The sequence below is a fragment of the Pongo pygmaeus genome, chromosome 3 (assembly GCF_028885625.2).
Source record: "Pongo pygmaeus isolate AG05252 chromosome 3, NHGRI_mPonPyg2-v2.0_pri, whole genome shotgun sequence".
NCBI lineage: Eukaryota > Metazoa > Chordata > Mammalia > Primates > Hominidae > Pongo > Pongo pygmaeus.
The window spans coordinates 140991767-141009063 of record NC_072376.2 but is presented as its reverse complement, the minus strand read 5'-3'; the positions used below and the strand labels follow the sequence as shown (position 1 = coordinate 141009063).

The following is a 17297-nucleotide window of genomic DNA, read 5'->3' as shown; positions in this document are numbered from 1 at the left end:
GGGGAGCGGGGGAAGGCTGGCTGGGTCACATTGAGGGGCTCTCAGTGGCAGGTCCAGGAAGCAGGGATGTGTTTCTCACCCTTGAGCAGCCATGAGCAGGGCAGGAACAGCTGGGCAGCAGTCCTCAAGTCAGAACAAGAGGGCTTCTTCCCTGAACCACATTCCCAGCCCCGCCCCAGACCTACTGGGTAAGAATCTCAGGGCAGGTTGACCCCGGATGATTCTCATGGTCAGAACACTTGAAAACTTGAGTTAGGACTTGCAGTAAAATTGGTTCTTTAAACTCACAGATATTTACGAAGGGCCCCTCATGTGCCAAACTTGAAGTGAGTCCCAGGGAAGAGGGAGGAGCACCAAGACAAGACCTTGTCTTCAGACTACAGTCATTGGAGACAGACATTTGAAAAAAACACAGAAATATAGACACAGTAGTTTGTGCCTTTCTCTCACCTAGAATCAAGTCTTTCAGCTTGCAGTGGAATGTACTGAACTTTCCAGGGCCTGGGAAGCTCAGTTTTAAGAAGTATGAGGAGCTGCATTTCAAAAAGGCATAACCTGAAAAGAGGAAAGCACCCTCTGGTGGCCCTCTGGGTGTCAGCACCTGCAGGAACCCCCAGTCCTAAGTAAGAGGGCAGATGTGGCTTCAGGCAGGTGGCCCCAAGGCAGGAGATCCCAGAGTAGCCAGAACGTCCACAGGCTCTGTTGTGTTTCCGTCCTAAATCTCTCCTCAGTGTCAAACCAGTCACTCTGTGAGAAGACATTTCCCCCTGTCTCCATTGCTAAGTGGGTTTACTTCTGAACACCTGGCCTCTGCTGTGGAGTCAAGTGACATAATCTGTAGTTAAGGCATGGCCTGAGTCCATCTCTACTCTCCCCCGACTCTAACATGCAACAGGGCCTGGAAGACAGAGGTACTCAATATAAATGTGATGAATAAATAAATGAACTGCACTATCCCATCTAGCCCGACATTGTCTGATTTGTAGGACCTAGGGAAGGAAGGCTGGACAAATATCACAGTGGTTAAGTCCCTGAATTCTCTGAAAATAAACGACTTCTTAAAATATTTAAATATAATCTATGTCCTTCCTAAGAGTCTCTATGAAAAGAATAATATTCGCAAGGGGTATACTTTGTGCTTGGAGCTAAGCCTGGTATGGCTTAATTTGCAGTAGAGTAACATGTAAATTTATGATAATAAATTATATTATTTAAATGAAATTATAAAAATAAGAGTGGCTCACTCATATTCAACTTTCATGAATGCTGACACCTCTTGAAGAACATGGAGGCCTGATTTGTATTCAGGCCTGAATACCAGTGTGAACCACAAGAGCTCAGAGACTGCTGGTTTGAAGTATGTCCATGTGAAGCCCAGTCAAATACCTGCATGGTATACTTAGCATTTTCAGCACATCTCCATTCAAGAAGCCATGAGGAAATCCACTCAGTGCAGGAATCTGGGTTATGAGATGGCACCCACAAAGTCACTCAACACTAGCTCTCAGAGACCACCAGGAAGAAAGGTCATAACGAGAAGGAACAGAAAAGGCGTACATTTGAAGATATGGTGGGAGAATTAGAAGGGCAGAGAGAGAGAGAAAAGCACAGAATGTAAAACAAACAAACAAACAAACAAACCCTCAAAGAACTATTTGAAATGGTGTTTAATCCGCAGAATCCAAAAGTAAACAAACCAGTCAGTAGCCTCTGAAGGAGGGAATTGATTTTGAGACATGTTGATTATGCCTCTAACTCTTAAGCTTGTGAAATACTCTACTGAATTAAGAAACACTAAAGGCTGAAAAGTACTTCCAGCCAAAGATGTAATCCATCTGAGTTGAAAGGCCACGGCAAACCAGCGGAGAGGTGGTTGGCTAAGTAGTTCACCACTGCACAGCCGTGTCCTCTCACTGGATTCTACTTCTAGTGCTAGGAGTCTCCTCTGTCCACCACATCTGGCTGAGCTCAGGGCATGGGATTTAACATGTGCACCTGTGGGATGTTTGCAAGGGGGCTAATGCTGACCAGAGAAACAGCTTCATTCACCTCCAGATGAGTGACATCAAATCTTCATTATTCAGAATTTTGGAACCCTGTCTTTGAGGTTTGCTGCCTGTAAAAGCCCACATTACTCTCAACTACCATCCTCAGAAAATACATAGGAGAAGTGGTTAAAAATATTAGCTTTGGTAGAAAAGCTGACTTTTAATGTTCACAGCAAGAAGAAATAACAAATATTCAAGGTGATGATATGCTAACTGATATGGTTTAGCTCTGTGTCCCTACCCAAATCTCATCTCGAACTGTAATCTCCACATGTTGAGAAAGGGAAGTGATTGGATCATGGGAGCAGTTTCCCCCATGCTGTTCTCATTATAAGTGTTTAGAAGTTCCTTCTTCCCTCTTCTCTCTCCTGCCACCTTTGTGAAGAAGGTGCTTGTTTCTCCTTCAACTTCCATCATAATTGTAAGTTTCCTAAGGCCTCCCCAGTCATGTGGAACTGTGTGTCAATTAAACCTATTTCCTTTATAAATTACCCAGTCTCAGGTATTTCTTTATAGCAGTGTGAAAACAGACAAATACAGGAAATTGGTACCAGTAGAGTGGGGCACTGTTATAAAGATAACCTGAAAATGTGGAAGCAACTTTGGAACTAGGTAATGGGCAGAGGTTGAAACAGTTTGGAAGGCTCAGAAGAGGACAGGAGGATGTGGGAAAGTTTGGAACTTCCTAGAGACTTGTTGAATGGTTTTGACCAAAATGCTGATAGTGATATGGACAATGAAGTCCAGGCTGAGGTGGTCTCAGATGTAGATGAGGAACTTCTTGGTAACTGGAATAACAGTGACTCTTGCTATGCTCTAGCAAAAAGACTGGCAGCATTTTGCCCCTGCCCTAGAGATCTGTGGAACTTTGAACTTGAGAGAGATGATCTGAAATTGGAATTTATGTTTTAAAGGGAGGAAGAGCATAAAAGTTTGGAAAATTTGCAGCCTGACCATGTGGTAGAAAAGAAAAACCCATTTTCCAAAAAGAAATTCAAGGTGGCTGCAGAAATTAGCCTAAGTAACGAGGAGCCGAATGGTCATCACCAAGACAATGGGGAAAATGTCTCCAGGGAATGTCAGAGAATTTTGTTGCAGCCCCTCTCATCACAGGCCCAGAGGCTTAGGAGGGAAATGGTTTTATGGGCCAGGCCCCAGGGCCCCCGCTGTTGTGTGCAGCCTTAGGACATGGTGCCCTGTGTCCCAGATGCGCCAGCTCCAGCCATGGCTAAAAGAGGTCAAGGTATCAGCTTGAGCAGTTGCTCCAGAGGGTGCAAGCCCCAAGCCTTGGTGGCTTCTCCATGGTGTTGGGCCTACAGGTGTGCAGAAGACAAGAGTCAAGCTTTGGGAGCCTCTGCCTGGATTTCAGAGGATGTATGGAAATGCCTGAATGTCCAAGCTCAAGTCTGCTGCAGGGAGTGGAGCCCTTGTGGAGAACTTCTGCTAGGGCCATGCAGAGGGGAAATGTGGGGTTGGAGCCCCTACACAGAATCCCCACTGGGTCACTGCCTAGTAGAGCTGCAAGAAGAGGGCCACCGTCCCTCAGACTCCAGAATGGTTGATCCACCAATAGCTTGCACCATGCACCTGGAAAAGCCACAGACACTTAATGCCAGCCCATGAAGGAGCTGCTCAAGGCTGTGGGAGCCCACCCTTGCATCAGCATGCCCAAGATGTGAGACATGGGGTCAAAGGAGATCATTTTGGAGCTTTAAGATTTAATGACTCCCCTGCTGGATTCTGGACTTGCATAGGGCCTGTAGCCCCTTTGTTTTAGCCAATTTCTCCCATTTGGAATGGGAGCATTTACCCAATGCCTGTATCCCCATTGTATCTAGGAAGTAACTAACTTGCTTTTGATTTTACAGACTCATAGGTGGAAGCAACTTGCCTTGTCTCAGATGAAACTTTGGACTGTGGACTTTGAGTTAATGCTGAAATGAGTTAAGACTCTGGGTGACTGTCAGGAAGGCATGATTGGTTTTGAAATGTGAAAAGACATGAGATTTGGGAGGGGTCAGGGCAGAATGATATGGTTTGGCTCTGTGTCCCCACCCAAATCTTATCTCAAATTGTAATCCCCACATGTCGAGGGAGTAACCCGTAATCCCCACGTGTCGAGGGAGGGAGGTGACTGGATCATGGGGGTGGTTCCCCCATCCTGTTCTCATGACAGTGAGTAAATTCTCACAAGATCTGATGATTTCATTAGTGTTTGGAAGTTCCTCCTTCACTCTTCTCTCTCCTGCCGCCTTGTGAAGAAGGTGCTTCTTTCCCCTTTGCCTTCCACCATGATTGTAAGTTTCCTGAGGCCTCCCCAGCCATGTGGAACTGTGAGTCAATGCAATCTCTTTCTTTCATAAGTTACACAGTCTCAGATATTTCTTTATAGCAGTGTGAAAACAGACTAACACACTGAGTTGATCACTACACATTGTATACATGTATCATTCTGGATATGGGATATCATTGTATCCCGTAAGTATGTACAACTAAAAATAAAAGATAAACAATACATTGGTTTTGAAGTCAGGGAATCAAGGATTAGAATTCTGGGCTTGCCATTTAGTAGCCATGCAACCTTGAGCAGGTTTATTTACTTCTATGAGCCTTAATTTCCTCAGGGTTAAAATGCAGATTATAATAATATATCTTAGAGGTTTACTGTAAAAACCAAATGATATGACATAAGTAAATCTGTTCGCAAATGCTAGGAAATAATAAGCTTTCAATACACATTTTTAAAAGTTCTAGTTCTTAACTGAGTCCAAAGATATCAAATGACTTTCCTGAGGTGACATAAAGGCAACCCAGCACCATTTGCTTCTCAATATCACGGACTGGTTTCGATTGCTACTTTTATTATGTATTATTTATCCTCTCATCTAGCCTATTAGCAAATGTGTTAAATTTTAAAAAAGCCTTGTTTCATCTCTCTCAAACATTTCAACCTTTTTGGAGAAATCGTTATTAACCATCACTTGCTGTTCATAAACATTCAGTTAGGCTGACATCCAAATGTCAAGAGTTCAGACATGTAAATGTTAAAATAATTTTGCCAGCAAAATTTCATGAGTTTCCACATAAAGTGTTTCAATTAACTCCATTTTGTTAGACATGATCTTAATCCCTAAAACAGCAATTAATCTCAGCTAGTAGTATTCTGATTGTTTTTTCATCAAGATTAAAATACCCTTGAAGACAGGTTTGTGGCTTGCACTTCCTTCATATCCTGCACAATCTCTGGTATAGCAATAGGCCTAAGTAGATGTTTAATATCCATCTGATCAGGTATATCTTTGGTATCAATAAACGCAAGTTCTGGGAAAAGAATAAACCAAGTCTCTTTCTCAAACTAAAGGCTAAATTATAAGAAAATTTTAATTGTTCCAATAAAAGCAATTAATTTGCAGCTACTGCGACAAAATAAGACTACACAGACAGAGTGAACCAGCCTCCTTGAGTTACTCAGCCCAGTGTTCTCACTGGTCCATGAGCACGTACAGTGAGAACATACAATGAGAAGGAGGGATGCTTCTTATTGTTAAAAAATATATATATAGTAATAAAAACCATTTAATCTAAACTTACAGTTTTCAGCCTACAGGTGCACATGAGATGTCAGTGATAATAGTACCTCCCCCTTAAGTGGCTGTTGTGATTTGAATAATGAAGAACTTCAACAATGCCTCTCTTGTGCCACCTTTTTAGCTGTCACTCATGTGACCACAGACAGTCCTCCAATGGCCTTTTCTCTGCCCACCCTTTACACTACACTTAAAGTCACAGAATGCAGCCCCATGCCCATCCATGAAGATCCTAATTCCTTGCCTTAAATTGTATGCCTAGTGTTCACAAACCTATAAACCCACCAGATGCCAAAATGGTACCCACCAGATGCCAAAGTGGTTCCCTTCCATGCTCTTGACCCCAGCCACACAGTGGTCCTCACAGTGCAAAGCCACAGTCCTGGTGTCCTCACCTACCAAGTCCACATATGTCATAATATTGTGATTAGACATGTGTGCTCCAGGGTCAGACCATTTAGGAGAGAATTCTGGCTCTAAAACTCACGAACTCTGTGAACTAGGGTAAATTACTGAGCCTGTCTCTTAGCTTCAGTTTCCTTATCTGTAAAATGGAGATGATACAACTGGGGCTTATTGCAAAGAGTGAATGCAGTAAGGTACATAGCAGCTAGTATAGTTTCTGGCACATAAGAAACACTCAATAAATGTTCATTATTATTATATTACAACGAGAATAAATCACTAGAGTTATGCTCTAACATATGATTTAATGGCTGGCTGACATAACTGCAGGGAAACCCTAAAAGTGAATCCTTTTTTGCCAGGCATTATATTAGGCCCTATCATATAGTTTAATATTCACAAACACTGAAATAAATATTGTTATCACTGTTTTTACAGGTTCATAGAAGTGACTTACCCAGAGTTAATTTGCCTATACAAAAGAACAGCCAATAGCTGTCCAAAGTCCCAGTTTTCTCCACTAACTCACGGTGCCTCTCTCACAATTTGGAAAACTTGAGACCTTCTCACTGGTGCTACAGTTAACATTGAAATCAGCAACACACTCACAGGTTTAATCTGCTGTCCAGAAAGTTGCCCTGACTCCTACCCACTTCAGCTTCTGTCCACAGTTCATAAGGATGCAACCATCTACACAGCTGCTGGACTGCTGTCACCTTTGAAGTTTTATTTATAAGTCCACAAAGCCTGTGTCTTTACAAAAGTAATGGGTGGGACCCTCAAGCACTAATGACTTCCCAGCAGGGGCACAGTTGTTGGTTTATCTCAAAGGCTTTGAACCTTGGCTCTTCCAAGCTTCTTCACAGGGAAAGGCTCTAAATCAACTCATCCTTTATGAGCCGCTAACTTCCTGAACTGGAGTTGGAGGCCTCCTTATTTGGAGGAGACATGGAGAGGTCTGGGACAATGTCCGAGCTGTCCCTTTCCATCTCTGGCATGGAACACTCCCTGGGGTTGGGAATGTGCCCTCCTCCCCTTGTTGGTGAAAGCTGCACCCCTCTCATCTCTGTGCACAAACACCATCCTCTGTGCTGCCTCCTCGGTTTCCTCCACTGTCAGCAAGTGTCATCTTCGATACTTCAGGGGGCTAAATCCCAGCAAGACCTTGCTGAAGTTCTTCCCCTCATGAAGATAGACGGGCACATTGAAAAGATGATCTGAGTCTCCTCTAGAATTTCTTCTCCCAATTTCTGTATTCTCTTACGAACAAAGTACAAGGTTTTTTACTCATTCTCATTTCCAGAGTCAGAATGTTTCATTACAACAGATGTGTTCACTTGATGTGGACAAATCTCTTCTTTTTAGTCAAAAATTCTTATTACTACAATAATGGATCTACATTTGCAAACTGCTTAGAAAACAGGAACAGACAGCCGGGCGCGGTGGCTCAAACCTGTAATCCCACCACTTGGGGAGCCCGAGATTGGCGGATCATGAGGTCAGGAGTTCAAGACCAGCTTGACCAAAATGGTGAAACCCCATCTCTACTAAAAATACAAAAATTAGCCGGGCGTGGTGGTAGGCACCTGTAATCCCAGCTACTCGGGAGGCTGAGGCAGGAGAATCGCTCGAACCCAGAAGACGGAAGTTGCAGTGAACTGAGATCGTGCCATTGCACTCCAGCCTGGGCGACAAGAGCAAGACTCCATCTCAAAAAAAAAAAAAAAAAGGAAAGAAAGAAATCAGGAACAGCCTCATAAAAGCCATACTTTTTTCTGAGTTCCTTGGTATTTTTTATGTTCCTCTATTACTATTTTTAAGACCACTGTTTACATATCTGGCTCTCCAGCTAGTCTGTAAATGCTTTAAGAGCCAAAACTTGGTTTTATTCATTTTTGTAACCTCAGCAAAATGCTCAGTTTCCTGAAATGCAGCAGGTGACCAACAAATGTCTGGATGAATGGATTTAATGAATGGATTTAATAGAAATTTAATTTGCCCTTGAGCAAATCTAATCTGAATTTTTCTCATTTTACAGTACTATCTTTTCACTGAATTCCAATCAGGCTTAGAGATTACAGAGATGGCAATAGCATCAATTAACTTCTCCTACTCCTTCCTTTTGTGGTTCTTCTAGCCACTCAAGGGGCATGAAAGGAGTTCCAGGCTACTCTATTTCACCAAGTTCTTTACAGTTTATCAAGTTTCCTCAAAATAATATGCTTGGCCAGTTTCAAGTTGAGGGGCTTTTCTAATGCTGTCTTATTCTCCTCTTGGAGAGTCCAACCTTGCAAATCTTTGTAATATTCATGTTTATAACAATATAAGTAGCAGACATTTATTGAAAGGTACTCCATGCCAGGCACTGCGTTATGGCTTTACATACATTGTCTCATATAATTCTCATGACAACCCTATGAGGCTTAGACAAGATAAGTGGTTGCCCAAGATGACACAGCTAATAAGTGGCAGAGCCAGAATTTGATCTAAGTCCAGCTTCAGAGCCCTACTTGTTTAATCTAATCTAGCTGAGAAAATCACCCATATTTTTCTCATGTAGCTATTCTGAGGGCTTTATTCTTAAGGGTCAACTGCTTTTATTATATCATGAATATGAAGTATTATTGATGAAAAGTATTAAGTAGGAAATAATTGCATTCCTAAACTAACCCCATAAAACAGGATAGACTTCTACTATGAAACTTCTTTGAAATGAGAGTTCAGAAGGGAAACAGAACAAGAAAGCACATGGAAACCCAAGGTGCCAATCATATTTGCTCAATGCACTGGCCAGCAGTTGTCCTTCAGAGCGAGCAGTGAAGTCACAGGAGATCATCCCCTCTGTGTAAGGTAACACGTCTTGATTAAATTTTTAAAAGGAAGAAAAGTGTAACTTCTGTTCTGCCTACTTGAAGGTTACAACATATGCAAGAGGCCAATGTTTGCTCTTACTGGCTGTGGAAGCATATCATGTAACTTGTGCCTACTCAGGAATCAAGTTTGGGAAGGGAATTCCTATAGATGAATTCCAAGTAGCTGGCTTTATTAACATCTTGGGACATTAAGTTGCTTCTAACCTAATTATTCAAGCTATTTTCAACCACAGATTGTGTCATCGCCAACACTCAGTCCAAAGACTAAAATAAAACAATCCTTGGAAAATTCCAGCAGCATTCTCATCAGCAGGCTCTGACCTTCAAAAGGCTCACTGAAATGCCTGTGCAAAGGCCCAGCATTCTCTGCTCCTTCTGAGCATTCCCAACTCAGACTATTCGCAATCTCAAATTCTTTACTCACTCCCACCTGCTTGGCAAAAGACTTTCCCTACCGAGACGTGCCACAACTTGTAGGAAGAACTCCACTAATTAGAAACACTGCACTGACAGTGGTTGTGAATAAGTTGTGCCAGGTGTTCACATGTCCTTAATACCAGCCATGTTTGGTTATTTATAACACCAAGTCAGGGCAATGGAATGCCTGGTCTTGCAGGCTGTGTCATATGTATTGCAGGCCATACATTGCATTTTAATCCATATCACAGACTAATTAAAGGCACTGAAAGATATCGTTTTCAGCTCAAATTTTGAAAGAGGAGAGAAAGAAGTCTAAAATGTATTAAATACCTACTAAAGTCCAGGCCTTGTGCTGGGAGCTTTACTTAATGTTACCTCTTTAATTCCCATCACAGTCATACAAAGGAGGTATTACTGTCCCCATCTCACAGATAAGGAAATGTAACCTCTGAAGGATTAAATATCCTGCCCAGGTGAGTGGTAAAGACAGGATGTGAACCTGGATTATGTGAGCCCAAATTCCATGTTTGTTTTTCACCAGCAGATCAAAATTTCCCCCATACTGCCTAGTCTGGGACCAAAAGCATAGGAATAATGGTTTAAAAGGTACAGATTCTGCAGTCAGGCTTCCTGGGTGTTTAATCTGCTCCATTCAGTTTCTAAGTACGTGACCCATCAAGTTACTTAATCTCTCTTAACCTCAGTTTCCTCACCTTAAAAAAAAAAAATAGAGATCATTATAATGCTAACTCATAGATTTTAATTATTTGACAATAATTATGACTGATATTGTTTGGTTGTGTCCCCACCCAAATCTCAACTTGAATTGTATCTCCCAGAATTCCCACGTGTTGTGGGAGGGACCCATTGGGAGGTAATTGAATCATGGGGGCCAATCTTTCCCATGCTATTTTCGTGATAGTGAATAAGTCTCATGAGTTCTGATGGGTTTATCAGGGGTTTCTGCTTTTGCTTCTTCCTCCTTTTCTCTTGCCACTGCAGTGTAAGAAGTGCCTTTTGCCTCCTGTCATGATTCTGAGGCCTCCCCAGCCATGTGGAACTGTTAAATCCAATTAAACCTCTTTTTCTTCCCAGTCTGGGCTAGGTCTTTATCAGCAGCATGAAAATGGACTAATACAGTAAATTGGTACCAGTAGAGTGGGACATTGCTGAAAAGATACCTGAAAATGTGGAAGTGACTTTGGAACTGGGTAACAGGCAGAGGTTGGAACAATTTGGAGGGCTCAGAAGAAGATAGAAAAATGTGGGAAAGTTTGGAACCTCCTAGAGACTTGCTGAATGGCTTTGACAAAAATGCTGATAGTGATATGAACAATAAGGTCCAGGCTGAGGTGGTCTCAGATGGAGATGAGGATCTTGTTAGGAACTGGAGCAAAGGTGACTCTTGTTATGTTTTAGCAAAGAGACTGGCGGCATTTTGCCCCTGCCCTAGAGATTTGTGGAACTTTGAACTTGAGATAGATGATTTAGGGTATCTGGCAGAAGAAATTTCTAAGCAGCAAAGCATTCAAAAGGTGACTTGGGTGCTGTTAAAAGCATTCCATTTTAAAACAGAGCATAAAAGTTCAGAAAATGTGCAGCCTGGCGATGCAGTAGAAAAGAAAAATCCATTTTTGATGAGAAATTCAAGCTGGCTGCAGAAATTTGCATAATTAGCAAGAAGCCTAATGTTAATCCCCAAGACCATGGGGAAAATGTCTCCAGGCCATGTCAGAGACCTTCACAGCAGCCTCTCCCATCACAGGCCTGGAGGCCCAGGAGGAAAAAGTGGTTTTTGTGGGTTGGGCCCAGGGTCCCCATGCTATATGCAGCCTAGGGACGTGATGCCCTGTGTCCCAGATGCTCCAACCATGGCTGAAAGGGGCCAATGTACAGTTCGGGATGTGGCTTCAGAGGGTGGAAGCCCCAAGCCTTGCCAGCTTCCATGTGGTGTTGAGCCTGTGGGTGCACAGAAGTCAAGAATTGAGGTTTGGGAACCTCCACCATGATTTCAGAAGATGTATGGAAATGCCTGGATGCCCAGAAAAAGTTTGCTGCAAGGGCAGGCTTTCATGGAGAACCTCTGCTAGGGCAGTGTGGAAGGGAAATGTGGGGCCAGAGCCCCACACAGAGTCCTTTCTGGGGCACTGTCTAGTGTAGCTATGAGAAGAGGGTCACCGTCCTCCAGACCCCAGAATGGTAGATCCACCGACAGCTTGCACCATGCACCTGGAAAAGCCACAGACACTCAACATCAGCCTGTGAAAGCAGCCAGGAGGGGGGCTGTACCTTGCAAAGCCACAGGAGTAGAGCTGCCCAAGACCATGGGAACCCACCTCTTGCATCAGCATGACCTGGATATGAGATCTGGAGTCAAAGGAGATCATTGTGGAGCTTTAAAATTTGAGTGCCCTGCTGGATTTCAGACTTGCATGGGCCCTGTAACCCCTTTGTTCTGGCCAATTTCTCCCATTTGGAACAGCTGTATTTACCCAATGCCTGTACCCCCATTGTATCTAGGAAGTAACTAGCTTGCTTTTGATTTTACAGGCTCACAGGCTCATAAGTGGAAGGGACTTGCCTTGTCTCAGATGACACTTTGGACTATGGACTTTTGGGTTAATGCTGAAATGAGTTAAGACTCTGAGGGACTATTGGGAAGGCATGATTGGTTTTGAAATGTGAGGACATGAGATTTGGAGGGGTCAGGGGTGGAATGATATGGTTCGGCTGTGTCCCCACCCAAATCTCAACTTGAATTGTATCTCCCAGAATTCCCATGTGTTGTGGGAGGGACCCATCGGGAGGTAATTGAATCATGGGGGCCTGTCTTTCCTGTGCTATTCTCATGATAGTGAATAAGTATCATGAGATCTGATGGGTTTATCAGGGCTTTCTGCTTTTGCTTCTTCCTGCTTTTCTCTTGCCGCAGCCACGTAAGAAGTGCCTTTTGCCTCCCGCCATGATTCTGAAGCCTCCCCAGCCACATGGAACTGTAAATCCAATTAAGCCTGTTTTTTCTTCCCAGTCTGGGGTATGTCTTTATCAGCAGCATGGAAATGGACTAATACAATGACTATGGTCATTTTCTTTTCCACCAAGCCTCATCACCTGTTAAATAAAATATTGAATTCTTACTACAGGCCAGGTACTACACTGAGGGTTTTTAAATGAATTATCTCGTTTAATTCTTACACTAATCCAATGAAACAGCAGTAACTAACACTTCTTAATCACTTACTACATAGCAAAATCTGTCTTAAACACTTTACTCATATTAACTAGAGTAAATAACTAATAACTACTCATGTGAACTAGTGAGTAACTGGGACAGGCAATATTGTTGTCTCAATTGTGCAAGTAAGGAAAAAGAAGTTCAGAGAGGATAAGTAAATTGCCACAGTCACACAGCTAGGAAAAGATGAAGCCATGTTAAGGACTCAGGAAGCCTGACTTAGGGGGTTCAGTCTTAACCTCTACTCTCAGGTTTCTGGGCCTGGGCTAGGCTATGAAAGACCTAAGAGCTCTGAAACATATCAAAGTTATACAACATTTAACACGTAAGGATGCTACAATACTCTGTAATCAAATGTCCAAAATATGCAAAATATGCAATAGGCCCAGGGGTGAGGATGGTGGCCTGTGGGTTCTGGGGAAACCTTCCTCGGGAATCTGTGGCTTTCACTGATTGGGGTTAGTCAGGAGGTGAGGTGAGGAGAAAGTATCTCAGGAGGGAGACTCAGTAACTGCAGACAGGTAGATTTGAGGGGAAGAATAAGGAGAGTTACCCAACTAAGGAGGGGTTTCATAGAGCAAAATAGAGATAAAATAAGACATGAAGACAAGGACAGTTTACAGAGGACCCTTGACAACAGTCTAAACTGGAACGTCACTTATAAGGGGCAATAGGAAGCACTAGATTTTTTTTTTTTAATTGAGATGGTTGTTGTGGGGGATCTCACTCTGTCACCCAGGCTGGAGTGCAGTGGTGCAATCTTGGCTCACTGCAGCCTCCACCTCCAGGGCTCAGGCGATCCTCGCACCTCTACCTCCCGAGTAGCTGGGACCACAGGTGTGCACCACCAGGCCTGGGTAATATTTTGTATTTTTGGTGGAGACATGTTGCCCAGGCCAGTCTTGAACTCCTGAGCTTAGTGCTGGGATTATCAGCGTGAGTCACTGCACCCAGCTGCAAGCATCAGATCCTTGAAGAGGAAAGCGACCTGACGAGAGTGCCCTGTGCAGCACAACTCAGTGTGGAGAGCTGGAGCCAGATGGTGGCTCTGCAGTGCCCCCACTCTTGACTGAAGGGCCAGTAGCGGGAGAGAGAAGGAAGGGCCAAAGCAGAATCAGTGGAGTTCAGTGAAAGACTGATGCAGGAGAGCTTTAGCAGAGAACAGGTCCACCATGTCAGGATCGGAACCAGGCCCAGTCAACACTGAATTCCCACACCTGGCTCTGTAAATGACCTACTGACACAGAAAACAAGTTTGCTAAATACATGTATAAGTCATCTAGCTGCCAGCTCAGGCTCTTCATTTTGCACATCAGAAAATAGATCCCAAAGGTTATGTGAATTAACTAAAATTATGAAAATATGAGCAGCAAAATTTAAACTAAACTCTCAAATCCTAACACTTATTCCAGACTTTTTTTCTGCTATAACTTGCTCTCAAATTGGGAAGTCTCAGGGGCTATAATATCAATAACAGATGTCATCAATAACAGAAACTAAGATTTGGGGAAAGACTGCTGGGGTTCTTAGATAATATTAACTTAGTTTTGAACATGTAAATACTGACTTGATGGCAGAACTTCTGATTAGAAATGTCCTGTAAGCAGTTTTCAATTTGAGACAGAAGTACAAATGAGAATTATTGACTAGAGACGGAGATATTTGAGAATCACAAATAGAGAACTATTAGCTGAAGGCGTGCGGAACATATTTTTATAATATCATGAATAAGAAATGTTTTTGGTTTCTCATTACTTCAATTAAATATTTTTTAGTCTACTGAAGAATTGTTGAACAAGCAGTGCACTTAGCTGCAATCAGCATGTTAATGTTGTTGGAATCACTTCATTTGCACATGTCAATCTTTGATCTGCCTGCATACAGAATGATTTGGGGACCGCTGCATTGACCAAACTATATTAGTGCCCCCTGAAAAGCATTGCGAGGGCTCCAGATCTGTTCTGTAGGTCCTGTTGGAATCTCTACTTTGTAAGTTTTGCTAGATCTTGCCAGCTATAGTTTCCAAAGCAAAAGCAAAGATCTTAAAACTTTTCTCAGATTTAGAGCATATGTTTAGGCCATACATGAAGCAGAGGCCTTACATGTAGGTATTTTCACCCTATAAGATTTTTCCCTTTGGCTCCCTAAATGCAAGGGGTCGACCCAAATCAGTAGATTAAGTCTATTATCAATGAAGCTAGACATTGCTGAATTACTGTCATCTAAAACAACACCTGTTTTCGCAGCATGGACTCTACATAATTCTATACCAACCCAAAACCTAGTTACTGAGCAATGGGTACCCTACACTGTTTTATGGGAAAGAGCAAGGCACTCTGAAGTAAATATATATATCTCTCTCTCTTTGGAGAGGTAATCAGGTTCACTGATACAAATTTTTAAATCTGTTGGGCTTTGTAGTGAGTTGAATGTTGGTCCCACCCAAAAGATGTGCCCAACCAGAACCTGTGAGTGTGACTTAACTTGCAAGTAGCATCTTTGCAGGCATAATTAAGTTAAGGATCTTCAGGTGAGCGTGCCCTGCATTATCCAGGTGGGTCCTAAATCCAATCACCAGTGTCCTTATATGAAACAGAAAAGGAGAAGACACAAGCACAGGGAAGTCCCTGTGAAGAGGCAGGGAGAGTTTAGAGCTATCAGCCACAAGTCAAAGGACACCTAGTCCCAACGAAAGCTGGCAAACATAAGGCAGGATTCCCCCCTAGAGCCTTCAGAAGGAGCAGGACCCTGCTGACACCCTGATTTTGGACTTCTGGCCCAAAACTGTAAGAGAGTAAACTTTTGTTATTTCCAGCCAACAAGTTTGTGGTAATTAATTACAGCAGCCACAGGAAGAGAACACAGAGTTCACGAAGTGAAAGATTTTTATCTCTTTTGATCCCCTTGGAACAATGATCTCAATCTTATCTTCAGTAATTCAGTCCTTCAAAAATGCTACTCTCTTGGCTCCAACAAATAGGAATTATCATTGAGGTTAAGCGAGTTCTTGGTGCAGCAGCCAACAGGTAGAAATTATCTATATTGATATTTTTTTTCTTCCTGGAAAGGCACAAGAAATTCAGAGTTCATATCTTATAAGCCAATTTTGAAATCACATACAACATTCCTCCATTCCTTCCCACAATCGCCTCGCTGTTGTCGGATAAAGCACTGTTACCAGCAGATGAGCTTTGTTACGCTGTCAGGGTTGGCTTCCATCAATTCCTTACAGGGAGTAAAGCTGAGTTTTTACAGAGGTGACCAAAATCACCACCTGAGTGCACTTACTGAGAGCTTCATCACCTGACTCACCAAGTTCCTCTCCACTCTAATACTGACGTCAGTTTGGGCAAAATAAACATCCATGTGAAATACCCATCCAACACCCAAAACACAAAATTGCTTGACTTTTTAGACTCCAGTTCCCAACTCAGTTCCATAGGCAAATCCTAAAGCTTGTCTTCACTGCCAAGCCTCTTCCACAAACCCTGCCCCCCTTAAAAAAATGACCCACAATTCCTATATGGTGGCTACTGATTGTGAATCCTGTCAACCAGCTTGTTATACTCAGTTTCCACTCCACAACCTATAAACTAACCTGCATCACATCTCAGTTAAAAGGAATCCTCCACTTATTGAAAGCTAGACTCTCTACCTATACTAGATTATTTGTCTTCTTTTTCCAATAACAATTCCTCCTTCCTCTCTCTCTACCTATCTCTCTCCTGTATCTTTAATAGCGTTTTCTCAAAGGCTGTTCCCGCTCAGCACTTCCCAGAGACTGTTGAACTCTCTCTTAACTTGGACATTGCTCTCCACCTTTGACTTCCCACAGCCCAGCTTCTTGGAAGTGCTGGTCACCATGGGTTTTCCCACTTTCTCACCTCTTATTCACTCTCAACCTCTGATGTTCACTCACATACTTCAATGAAACTCTTGCAACAAGGTCACACAAATATAACAAAAATGTTTGTCGTTACACCTGACCTCTCAGTAGCTTTCCATGCTGTTGCATTCTCCCTGTCACACTCTCCTCCCTCTGTTCCTGCGTATTATGGACAGAAAGTTTATGTCCCCCCAAAATTAATATGTTGAAATCCTAACCCCCCCAGGTGATGGTGTTAGGAGGTGAGGACTTTTGGAGATGATTAGTTCATGAGGGCAAAGCCCTCCTCAATGGAATTAGTGCCTTCATAAAAAGACACAGAAGAGCAGCTTTCTCTCTCTTTCTGCCACTTAAGGATACAATGAGAAGACTGCCATCTGCAAGCCAGGAAGAGGGCCCTCACCAGACACTGTATCTGCCAGCACTTTGATCTCAGATTTCCCAGGCTCCCAAACTGTGAGAAATAAATTCTGTTGTGGAAGTCACCTGTCTATGCTATTTTTGTTATAGCAGACCAAACTAAGACACTGGGACACCATTATCTCCTGGGTCTCCTCAAGCTTCCTGAACCATTTTTTCTCATCCCACATATTTACATGGTTCTCCCTTCTTCTCTTCTTGCACACTCACCTATATATGAATGATTCCAAAATTATCTAGATCCTAAATGCTTTTCCTGAAGTTGATACCAACTGTGTGCTGGGCGTATCCATCTTTATACTCTGTGACTACTTTAAATCCAACATTTAACTAAATGCCTATTTCCTCATGAAATCAATTTTCCTATCCCAAAGAGTGGGTACCACCACTCACTCCACGGCCTCTTTACTGTTGATTCTCCCT

General features: G+C 42.8%; 1 long non-coding RNA gene across 4 annotated transcripts in view; it reads right to left on the bottom strand.

The window, feature by feature from the left end:
- Positions 1-17297, bottom strand: part of LOC129034990 (uncharacterized) — a 201389-nt gene that overhangs the window by 109071 nt on the left and 75021 nt on the right. For 2 of the 4 annotated variants that reach the window (XR_008502065.2, XR_010126137.1), the window contains one exon: positions 15438-15628. The exons of the other annotated variants lie outside the window; for them this stretch is intronic. This is a non-coding gene — a long non-coding RNA (uncharacterized LOC129034990). Of the gene's footprint in view, positions 1-15437; positions 15629-17297 lie in introns of those variants that run through there. 4 annotated transcript variants of the gene reach the window in all.